Source organism: Oncorhynchus gorbuscha, linkage group LG13 (assembly GCF_021184085.1).
Source record: "Oncorhynchus gorbuscha isolate QuinsamMale2020 ecotype Even-year linkage group LG13, OgorEven_v1.0, whole genome shotgun sequence".
NCBI lineage: Eukaryota > Metazoa > Chordata > Actinopteri > Salmoniformes > Salmonidae > Oncorhynchus > Oncorhynchus gorbuscha.
The window spans coordinates 68,045,751-68,057,049 of record NC_060185.1 but is presented as its reverse complement, the minus strand read 5'-3'; the positions used below and the strand labels follow the sequence as shown (position 1 = coordinate 68,057,049).

Below are 11,299 nucleotides of genomic sequence, written 5' to 3'. Positions count from 1 at the left end.
TTATCTTTCTCTAATTCTCTCTGTCTATCTCTCTCTGTCTCTCTATCTTTCTGTCTCTCTGTCCGTGTGTCTCTCTGTCTCTGTCTCTCTCTCTCTGTCTATCTCTGTCTCCACGTCTTTCTCTCATTCTGTCTCTCTCTCTCAGTCTCTCTGTCTCTCTGTCTTTCTCTCTTTGTCTTTCTCTCTCTGTCTCCCTATCTCTGTCTCTCTGTCGCTGTGTCTGTGTGTGTGCATGTGTCTGTGTGTCTCTCTGTCTCTGCTGCTCTGTCTCTGTATCCTTCTGTCTTTCTCTCATTCCCTCTGTCTTTCTCTCTCTGTCTCTCTGTCTCTCTACCTCTCTGTCTCTGTGTATCTCTGTTTCTCTATCACTGTCTGTGTTTTTCTGTCTTTCTCTCATTCTCTCTCTGTCTCTCTGTCTCTCTACCTCTCTGTCTCTCTCTCTCTCTCTCTCTCTCTCCGTGTCTCTGTGTCTCTCTCTTGCTCTATATGTTGCTCTGTCTCTGTCTCTCTATGTCTCTCTCTCTCCATTTATTTGTGTTGTTCTTTTTTTGCCAGCAGCTATGAACCATTTTGCATCAGCCAGATAACGACACAAAATCCTATTTCTCGCAAAGTTGGCTCCTTAATGGGAAAGTCATCCCAGTTGAAGGGAGAGCAATCTCATGTGGCTGTCTTTGATAGGTACATGTTAAGTTATCATGTGAGTTCGTGTATAATGGCTGGACAGGGTGGGCTTCATAACTCTTCATGTCGTACGGAGGCCTAGGTGTTTTCCCAAGAGATTATTTTAGGAGAAAGAGAAGATTTGTCTAATTACCTCAATCCAAAGAGTTACTTTATATTTCATGACCCATTGATTATGTTTCATTATATTAAAAAATAACAAAGATGGTTGATTTTAGGTCTGATGATGTTATCATCTCTTCTTTTATTAATTGATGTCCTTGACTAGGTCACTTTGTCCTTATGGGCAAATAAAGGCATTCGAGAATTATGAGGAGCCAATGATTTCCGATACCTGTGAGGTCATCGTTGTTTAATTTAGAGACCAATAGAAGTATGGAAAATCTATGTTGTCTATAATCACCACACAAAGCACCCCGGCGCCTTGGGCACGCTATCCATTTATCTACCAGGAGCGTCCTCGGAAAACAAAGACGTCGTTGCGGTGTTGGAGGAAGACGGGTTAGATTGACGGGTTAGATTAACGTTGCCAAACTGATGAATAACCATGTTTGATGAATTTCATCAATTACTTTCATCAATTACATTGGAAAGGTGAATGTTGAGGAAGCAAGAAACAACACAGAGGGAATGTGTTTGCTAATTAGATATTCACTAATTATCATACATCACTGGCTTGATTCACGGTCATTAATTAATCAGAAAGTTGATAAGAGACGCTTGCTAATTGCGTCCACGAGACCGATGCTATCAAACTAATAAACCGCCATGACTATGCAATTCTTTACAAATATCGGCATATTATAATCATTTCGCTTACGCATCTTAATGAATCGGAATTGGCTCAATAGATAAGGCCAGATAGAGAGTATGAAGAAAACCCTGACTTGACCATAACAGATTCGTCTTTATCAATCTCTCAAACTGATCAGTGGTCCATGTGTCTCACGGACAATAAGTTCGGTTTCAGGTGTGTGTGTGTGTGTGTATGTGTGTGAGTGTGTCTCACTGAGAGGCTGAAGGTCACAGAGGACACATGGCGGTGCACCGCGGCGAGGCGTCGGCAATGACAGCAGCGTGTTTATGATCCTTTTCGGCGCCATTCATCACAAAAATGAATCGTAGAGAGAGAAAGCAGCTTCCTGCATGGCTGACATCTCCTATAACCGTCACCGTCTGCCGTCTCCCACACCGGCAGAACAACAGCTCCACGGATGGTGATGATTATGATTCATCCCACACAGGTCAACTGTTCACTGCTGTTCTCCCCCTGACGAAGTTTTGTTCTGTTTTCATAATATCACCAAAGATACATCTCAGGATTGAGCATGACGATCCTGATGGATTGGACTCAGGCGTGCCCAGGCAACCGACGGGTGACCTTACATTACCTTTCTAATGTCAGCGCTGACCATAACAGTCTGTCTATATATTCACAGAGGGAAATACAATTCTTCAAATGTCTCAGTCGCAACAGAGAACAGATCGATTTCCTGAGACAGCCACAATTCCCATGTTTATACGCCACTTCCCGAAATATCTGAATCCGTTTCTGCATCAATTATTCACGGTCAGGGTATAGGAGACGGGACTGGTGCCCTGGCAGGACGGCAGCGTGCGGTGAGCCGGTGAGGCCTGAACAGTTAAACGGCTGTGACGGCTCACTGATCCACTGCCAAAACAACCGGCACGGAAAAGGACCACAATACATCTGGAGGCAGGTGGGCAGCACCGAGAGGTGTGATGGAGAGATAGGATCATCCAGGGGGGGGTACCCTCTGACTGAGGAAAACATGCCATTAGCTATCGGCCACGGGCCAGGGAACACGGAGAGAGAGGGAGAAGGAGGAAAAGAGACATGGAAGAGGGAGGAGAAAGAGAGGGAGAGAGACAGACTGGTGCTGGGGTGGATAGACAGAGACTAGATTTTGGGTTGCAGAAGCAAGACACTGAAGTAGAAAGAGAAAAATGCTATACCCAAGGGTGTAGAGACAGGAAGTAGAAACCACTCTTGGGTTGACATAAAAGGAAATAGAAGAAAGGACAGCAGTAGAGAAGGACGATGGGGATATTTTTAAAAAGCTGGGTCGGAGCCAAGGAGGATTAAGGGGCATGTTAGGGGAACCACAAAGGGTGACAGCCAAGAGGGGGCATGTTAGTGTAGCAAACAGGAGGAAGTGAGGAGGCAGAGGGCCATGTTAGGCCAACAGGGGGAGGGTGTGTGTGAGGCGGTGTGAGCCAAGCAATGGCAACACGCTGCTTAGAAGGGATCTGTGCTGGCTGGCTGTCTGACTGTGTGTGTGTTGCCTGTGTTGCCTGTTTTGCCACACGGAGGGGCAAGGGGAAGCAGAGACATCGCCAGGCATCACACACAAGCTATCTGGCCTCCCCAAGCCAAGAGGAGAGCAGGGGAAGAGAGAGGAGGGGAACGCTGTCTCTCACAGACACACAGGGGTCGTTTTATACAAACGTTTCACTCCTCGCACATGCTTAGCGCAACACTGTATCTGTGGGGTGACAACACATTTACTGTCAGACAGATGATTCCAATGAAAAGGAAAGGTATATTGACCCCTCCCTCCCTCCCTCCCTCCCTCCCTCCCTCCCTCCCTCCCTCCCTCCCTCCCTCCCTCCCTCCCTCCCTGAGATGTGTATGGTAGAAGCAGACAGGAAGACTGGTGGGAATTCCACCAGGCTGGCTCATTGTCAAGGCAACGGTTGCCGTGTGGTTGTACCTGGCTGTTTGGCCAATGGTTTTGACCGTACTGGGTTCCAAATGGAACAGCTGTGCGTCAGCTCAAGGGGTTAGCAATCAGACTTAGGTCCATATGTGTTTATTTTAGTTCGGCCATGACAAGCTGCAGCCTACAGAACATTCACCAGATGGTAAATAAATCGTTTCATCTTTAAGAGCGTGGCCATGTCCGAATACCTATACTTTTGTCCTAAATAGTAGGCCATTTGAGTATGCAGGGGAAAAAAAGGTTTTAATAGTATGTGACGTTTCAAAAAGCGAGTATACTTTAAATGCTCGGATGTGATTCTCATTTTGGCTTTGACGACAGCTGGTCTATTAGATATGGGGATGTGTTACCGGAATCAAGGAATATCGTGAAACAACGCAATTGTGCATTACTTATGTGGAAATAGAATGTGTATAGTTTGTGAATTTTCGAAGACCGAGTATGGTGTAAATGCCAGGATGTTGCACAAATTTTGTCTCGTCATCTGCAAGTGATAGGCCCTAGCTCTCTTCATGTAGTACAACAACAAAACTAAGCCACATAATTGGGAAGATGCCGAATAGCGAAGCTTCTGCCGTGGTATTCAAATGTAGACACTAGTCTTTTGATTTGAACATTTAATATGTTCTGGTGTGTGTACTAGGCTATTTGATTTCATTTATATATGTTACAGCACTTTGGCTTCACTAAATATGTTGAAATGGAACCAAATGATCTGTTTCCATCTTCAGTCCAAATAAAATGTCTGCCTATAACCAGCCAGAGTAGGCCGATATCTCCATAACTATTATATTCAGAGTTTAGAGAAATTAATCACATTGGAATTGATCTATTATCAGGCTGGTTAATTTGGGAGAGAGAGAGAGAGAGAGAGAGAGAGAGAGAGAGAGAGAGGGGGGGTGAGGGAGGGCGGGCGGAAAGAGAGTGAGAAAGAGAGAGAGGGAGAGAGAGAGAGGGAGAGAGAGGGGGGGAAGAGAGAGAAGGAGAGAGAGAGGGAGAGAGAGAGAGGGAGACACAGAGAGAGAGGGAGGGAGGGAGAAAGAAAGGTAGAAAGAAAAGAAAGGTTTTATTATTTATTTAATTTTATTTAATCTTTATCTAGCTAGGCAAGTCAGTTAAGAACAAATTCATATTTACCATGACTGCCTGCCAAAAGGCAAAAGGCCTCCTGCGGGGATGGTGGCTGGGATTGAAAATAAACAAATTACATCAAATTATAGGACAAAACACACATCACGACAAGGGAGACAAGTCAACCCGACATAAAGAGAGACCTAAGACTACAACATAGCAAGACAGCAACACATGACAACACAGCATGGTAGCAACACAACATGACACCAACATGGTAGCAACACAACATGGCAACAGCACAACATGGTAGCAACACAACATGGCAACAGCACAACATGGTAGCAGCACAAAACACGCTACAAACATTATTAGGCACAGACAACAAAACAAAGGGCAAGAATGTAGAGACAACAAAACATCACGCAAAGCAGCCACAATTGTCAATAAGAGGGTTCATGATTGAGTCTTTGAATGAAAAGATTGAGATAAAACTGTCCAGTTTGAGTGTTTGTTGCAGCTCGTCCCAGTCGCTAGCTGCAGCGAACTGAAAAGACGACCGACCCAGGGATGTGTGTGCTTTGGGGACCTTTAACAGGATGTGATTGCAAGAACGGGATGAGGGCTGCAGTAGATGTCGCAGATGAGGGGAGTAGAAAGAAAGAAAGAAAGAGAGGTAGAAAGATTAAAGAAAGTTTGTCACACTCTGACCATAGTTTGCGTTGTTTGTTTCTATGTTTTGTTTGGTCAGGGTGTGATATGAGTGGGCATTCTATGTTGTATGTCTAGTTTGTCTGTTTCTATGTGTTTGGCCTGATATGGTTCTCAATCAGAGGCAGGTGTTAGTCGTTGTCTCTGATTGGGAACCATATTTAGGTAGCCTGTTTTGTATTGTGGGGTGTGGGTGATTGTTCCTGTTTCTAGTGTTCCTGTGTTGGTATTCACGTTACGGGACTGTTTCGTCATCGTTCTTTTTTGTCGGTTCATTGTTTTTGTTCGTTGTTTAAGTATCCCATTAAAAATGGATAATCATCACGCTGCATTTTGGTCCTCCTCTCTTTCTCCCGAAGGTTACAAAGATAGAAAGAAAAAAGGAAAGAAAGAAAGGGCACGGCATGACAAGGATGCGGAAGCACAAGGAAAGTTGGAAATGAAAGTCTCTGTTTGTTGGGAAAGTTGGCGCTCCGCCACTCTGGCAGATTGTCATGTTCTACTGTAGCTCTAAGTGTCCTGAGAGATCAAAAGAAGGAGAGGGACATGTTGGTTCTGTCATCACATAAGGCTTTGAAGTGGTGATGATGAACAAACTCAAAAGTTACAAGGCTCTCTCTCTAAAACTAACTCCAGAGAATATTTCCAGCGTTGAGATGCGGTTTTAGCATGGAGTAGCCATGGCCGTCAGCACGACTATGAACTTGTCACTACACATTGATGTGCTTCAAAAGTCACCAAAGTCTAAATTAGTTTTATGTTGGGGAGGTGTTGAATCACTTATAGTACATTTAGTCACTCAACATGTATTTGAAGCGTCTCTCTTCTCATATCCGATAGAAAACCTGCCACTGTATACTACAGGTAATGAAACGTCTCTACTGAACTCTTTCCCAACTGACATTTGGATTACACCCATGTTCGCAATCTTTACCTTCAAAACCTCACAGTCAATCCTTAGAGGAAAGTCATTCATACCTAGAATCATTCATAACATGACTTGGAATGGACTCCATCTACATACAGTTGAAGTCAGAAGTTTAGTTTATATACAAGTTTAGTTTAGTTTACATATACTTAGGTTGGAGTCATTAAAACTCCATTTTCAACCACTCCACAAATCTCTTGTTAGCAGACTATAGTTTGGCAAGTCGGTTAGGACATCTTCTTTGTGCATAACACAAGTCATTTTTCCAACAATTGTTTACAGACAGATTATTTCATACTGTTTCACAATTCCAGTGGGTCAGAAGTTTACATACACTAAGTTGGACGTGCCTTTAAACAGCTTGGAAAATTCCAGAAAATGATGTCATGGCTTTAGAAGCTTCCGATAGGCTAATTGACATCATTTGAGTCAATTGGTGGTGTACCTATGGATGTATTTCAAGACCTACCGTCAAACTCAGTGCCTCTTTGCTTGACGTCATGGGAAAATCAAAAGAAATCAGCCAAGACCTCAGAAAACAATTGCAGACCTCCACAAGTCTGTTTCATCTTTGGGATAATTTTCCAAACTCCTGAAGGTACCACGTTCATCTGTACAAACAATAGTACGCAAGTATAAACACCATGGGACCACGCAGCCGTCATACCGCTCAGGAAGTAGACGTGTTCTGTCTCCTAGAGATTAACGTACTTTGGTGTGAAAAGTGCAAATCAATCCCAGAACAACCGCAAAGGACCTTGTGAAGATGCTGGAGGAAACAGGTACAAAATTGTCTATATCCACGGTAAGTCCTATATCGACATAACCTGAAAGGCCGCTCAGCTTGGAAGAAGCCACTGCTCCAAAACCACCAATTAAAAGCCAGACTATGGTTTGCAACTGCACATGGGGACCAAGATTGTGCTTTTTGGAGAAATGTCCTCTTGTCTGATGAAACAAAAATAGAACTGTTTGGCCATGATGACCATCATGATTTTTGGAGGAAAAAGGGGGAGGCTTGAAGCCGAAGAACACCATCCCAACCGTGAAGCACGGGGGTAGCAGCATCATGTTGTGGGTGTGCTTTGCTGCAGGAGGGATTGGTGCACTTCACAGAATAGATGGCATCATGAGACGGAAAATTACGTGGATATGTTGAAGCAACATCTCAAAGACATCAGTCAGGAAGTTAAAGCTTGATCGCAAATGGGTCTTCCAAATGGACAATGACCCCAAGCATACTTCCAAAGTTATGGCAAAATGGCTTCAGGACAACAAAGTCAAGGTATTAGAGTGGCCATCACAAATCCCTGACCTTAATCCTATAGAACATTTTTGGGCAGAACTGAAAATGCGTGTGCGAGCAAGGAGGTCTACAAACCTGTAGTTACACCAGCTCTGTCAGGAGGAATGGGCCAAAATTCACCCAACTTATTGTGGGAAGCTTGTGGAAGGCTACCTGAATGACCCATGTTCAACAATTTAAAGGCAATGCTACCAAATACTAATTGAGTGTATGTAAACTTCTGACACACTGGGAATGTGATGAAAGAAATAAAAGCTGAAATAAATCATTCACTCTACTATTATTCTGACACTTCACATTCTTAAAATAATGTGGTGATCCTAACTAACTTAAAACAGGGCATTTTTACTGGGATTAAATGTCAGGAATTGTGAAAAACTGAGTTGAAAGGTATTTGTGTAAGGTGTATGTAAACTTCCGACTTCAACTGTAAGTATCAAAGCTATATTTCCTTCAGGCCTAGAAACCTACACAATAGACCACAACGCAGATGCAGCGCCGTCCCTCGCTTATGGGTCAGAGCATGTCACTCTGTCACTGTCCACTCCTGTCTGTCACTTCATAAAGTGTCTTAACAGGGCGTTGGGCCACCACAAACCAGAACAGCTTCAGGGCACCTTGGCATAGATTTTGCAAGTGTCTGGAACTCTATTGGAGTGATGCGACACCGTTCTTCCATGGAAATTCTGTCATTTGTTGTTGATGGTGGTGGAAAACACTATCTCAGGCACCACTCCAGAATCTCCGATAAGTGTCCAATTGGGTGACATCTGGTGACAAAGATACCCATGGCATATGGTTAATATCGTTTTAATGCTCATCATACCATTCAGTGACCAGTCGTGCCCTGTGGATGGGGGCATTGTCATCCAATGGGGCCATAGTCATGGTAGCCAAAAGAATGGCTATAATAATGGCAGGCCCAGCATTTTTTAAACATGACCCTAAGCATGTTCATATGCTTAATTAACTCAGGAACCACACCTGTGTGGAAGCACCTGCTTTCAATATACTTTCTATTCCTCATTTACACAAGTGTTTCCTTTATTCTGGTAGTTACCTGTATCTGCTCATCCAGCTTCACTAGGCTGTCTCTGGAACAACTGTAAAAATATGGCCACAAACAGTCACACACAGGAACACACATGCACATGAATACATGCAGGAAGGCACGCACATACAGTACCTGTGCACACACAAACAAACAAGCACACACACACACACACACACACACACACAGAAGGACTCATTATCTAACGACTGTTTCCCATTGGTATTGACAAAGTAAACATTTGAAAGGCTAAAGCATTGCTTGTATTTCAGTAAATCTCTCTGTTTTAAGCATGACATTATTTGAATCTGTTACCGTGGTATCGGATCGAGAAGCTCTGCTTCGACCGTCGTGGCATCAGTATAACAGAGAGTCCATCTCTGGGTTTAAACATGTTTCTTTTGTTAAACTCTCGCCACGGTCCGTGTGACACGGGTACGGAGGTAATTTCACACCTGGCCAGGCTTACGGTGCTCTGCCAAGCGTCCCTGGACCTGTTCACCGGTGCCCTGTGCCGCTGTTGCCATGGACACATTGGGGAAGCGAGCTCGTTTCATTCCGTTAAGTGACTGTTTAACATGGAGCCACGCACAACGGCTCATTTGTGACGGTTTGACTCCCGGGAGTCCGGAATATTCCATTATCACATGTATTCATACATGGATAATAGAGATATTTTATTGACTGTGGTTAAGGACACGACACGGTCAAGGGAAGTGTTTTATGATAGAGAGTTGAGGTATTTGATTGTTTGGGACAGAACCCCACCTCATCTTACACACTCTCTCTGATTTAAACTGTACTTTTCACTCATGCATACACACGTATGCTTTCTCTCTCTCTCTCTCTCTCTCTCTCTCTCTCTCTCTCTCTCTCTCTCTCTCTCTCTCTCTCTCTCTCTCTCTCTCATACATTGAAAAATAACAGTAAGCATACAGTAGAGGACATGTGAAGGTTGATTAGTCTGTCAGACACTGTCCCTCATCTTATGGCAGGCATTAATGTAGTGTGCTGCCAATCCACAGCTCTCTGCGTCCTCCCCCAACAGGATGGGTAGCCTACTCTCATCAGAGAGGTCTTTGAAACCTTGAATAAGGGTTTCAAATTTGGGGAAATTACACTCTCTAATTTATTTATATTTTTGACATTTTGTCAGGAAATGCAGCTCTGTCTCAGGTTCTGCTGTTCTGCAGTGGTTGCACAGCCTTTCCTCTACAGGGAGCCAGGTTTTCCTGTGTCTACCCCTCTCAATGGCAAGGCCGTGCTCACTGAGCCTATACTTTGTCATGGTTTTTCTAAGGTTTTGATCAGTAACCATGGTCAAATAGTTTGCCATGGTGTACTGTCAATTTACGTCCAGATAGCACTGCATTTTGCTTTGTGCTTGTGCTTGTGTTTCCCAATAAGCAATGTAGTTTGTTTTGACTGTGTTGTAATTTGTTTAATTCTGATTGATTGGATGTTCTGGTCCTGAGGATCCAGTGTGTTAGTAGAACAGGTTTGTGAACTCAGCCCCAGGACCAGCTGGATGAGGGGACTCTTTTCTTTGCTCAGCTCTTGGCCTTGCAGGGCTTGGTAATGATATGAGAGGGGTCACTGTATTTTAGATGTTTCCAAAACTTAATTTCTCTTTTTTGATGTTTTAATTTTTAGTGGATATTGGCCTAATTCTGCCCTACATTCATTGTTTGTAGTTTTCCTCTGGACATGTAGGAGAATCTTACAGAACTCTGCATGCAGGAATTCAATGGGGTGTTTGTCCCATTTGGTGTTTGTCCCATTTGCTGAAATCTTGTTTTGCAAGTGGACCCCACACCTCACTGCTATGAAGTGCAATTTGTTCAATGAAAAAAACAATTCGTTTTAGACAAATTTTAATAAGGGTTAGGGTTAGGGTTAGGGTTATTTAAATGTGTTTTTTAATGGCGTAGAATGCACTGTGTGCTTTCTATCTCAGTTCATTCACTGCCTCATTCAGGTGTCCAGTTTAGCTTATTTTTAAACCTAAGTAATTGTAGTGTGTGCAGTACCCTATATATACATGGATAATAGAGATATTTTGAGAACTTTGGTCTAATTCCCTGATATCTGGATCTTCTCTGGAAAATCCTTATTTTAGTATATCTGGGCCCTGGCAGTACTGCTCTAGCAAGTTCAGGCTCTGCTGTAGGCCATGTGCTGTGGGTGACAGCAGGCATAGGTCATCTGCGAAGAGTAGGCATTTAACCTCTGAATTGTGGAGACTAGCACCAGGGGCTGAGGATTTTTCTAGAATAGTGGCCAATTCGTTGATGTAAATATTAAAGAGTGCAGGGCTCAGATTGCAACCCTGAAGAAGGCCCTGCCCCTGGTTAAATAATTCTGTAATTTTCTTGCCAAATTTAATGCTGCATGTATTGCCAGTATACATTGATTTAATTATGTTTTACCCGCTACACCACTTTCAATAACTTTGTAGAACAGTTCTGTATGCCAAACAGAATTAAATGCTTTTTGGAAGTCGATAAAGCAAGAGTATATTTTTGTATTATTTTGGTGGACATGTTTATCAGGATGTGTAGGGTGTAAATATGATCAGTCGTGTGATGTTTTGGTTTAAATCCAATTTGGCTTTTACTCAAGACATTGTGTGTAATGGTTTTCGTCTGGTGAAGGAGAGGAGGACCAATATGCAGCGTGGTACGTGTCCATGTTGAAATTTATTAACACTGAATACAAAAACAAAATAACAAGGAGAACGAACGAAACAGTTCTGTGTGGAAAACACAGACATAGAAAACAATCACCCACAACCAAAATGGGGA

At 43.3% G+C, this 11,299-nt stretch overlaps 1 long non-coding RNA gene across 1 annotated transcript; it reads right to left on the bottom strand.

The window, feature by feature from the left end:
- Positions 1–7,932: 7,932 nt before the first annotated feature.
- On the bottom strand, positions 7,933–8,946 carry LOC123993798. The gene is made up of 3 exons (XR_006831522.1): positions 8,811–8,946; positions 8,505–8,547; positions 7,933–8,214 (listed from the first exon to the last, which is right to left on the bottom strand). It is a non-coding gene; the product is annotated as an uncharacterized LOC123993798 (long non-coding RNA).
- Positions 8,947–11,299: the final 2,353 nt, after the last annotated feature.